A 911-nucleotide genomic window follows, 5' to 3' on the forward strand; every position below is an offset into this window, starting at 1 on the left:
TAGTAGCATTAAAACAAAATGGTGACAATGTTTCTGCTCATGTATTATGTTTATTTACTTCTTGTGGGCATATATAGATTTAATTTGCATTTTCTATGCCCACTTAATCCACATAAATATCATCACATGTGTGTTCTCTAATAAATGGCTAGGGACATTTCACTGATTTGTCAATCTGAGGAAAAGATGTAAATGGGGAAAATAAAGTGAAAGAGGGATTGAAAGCAATATCCATGCAGATCTTTTTTTAATGATGATTATTTGCCTAGAACTGAAATAAATTGTGTCAGGAAGTAAAATGACACCCTTGTCATTCACTCTTCCTCTGCTTCCACTGGCTATTTGACTGTTTTCCCAATAATGCAAATGACACATTTTCCTCCTGGCTCAGCTGCGACTCCCCCTCTCAAGGAGCAGATCCAAGAGCTGCAGCACTTTCAACGTGGAAACTTGTCAGGCAGCATCTTGCTCGCCAGAATAGCCCCAGGAATAGCCTCCCTGCCTGGTGAAAAGAGGATCCATTCGTTGCTCTTCTCTAGCAATTCTGTATTGCTTTAGGGAAACCTTCCTGAAAAAACACCACCCCCAAAAGCCCCTTCTTATTGGGTTTTCAGGAACCGTCAGAAAAAAAAAGCTGCTGCGGGTCTTTTCTTTGCACTAGGAATCCTCTGTGAAGGTGTCTCCACCTCTTCTCTCGCATAACACATGTCACTTCTGACACGCAGCAGCACCATGCCTTCCCCCCTTACACCGAGGATGGTTTCGGGGTGTGTGTGGGGGGGGGGGCTGTTCCGCCCCCTCCCGCAGGCTTTGCTTGGCTCCTTTTATTTATCTCGTGCGCATGAAGAGCCCACCATTGGGCTGAGGTGGGAGGCGCCTGCCTTGTGAGCGCTCTGCCACAGGAATACACA

Source organism: Alligator sinensis, unplaced genomic scaffold, assembly GCF_000455745.1.
Source record: "Alligator sinensis unplaced genomic scaffold, ASM45574v1 scaffold865_1, whole genome shotgun sequence".
Taxonomy (NCBI): domain Eukaryota; kingdom Metazoa; phylum Chordata; order Crocodylia; family Alligatoridae; genus Alligator; species Alligator sinensis.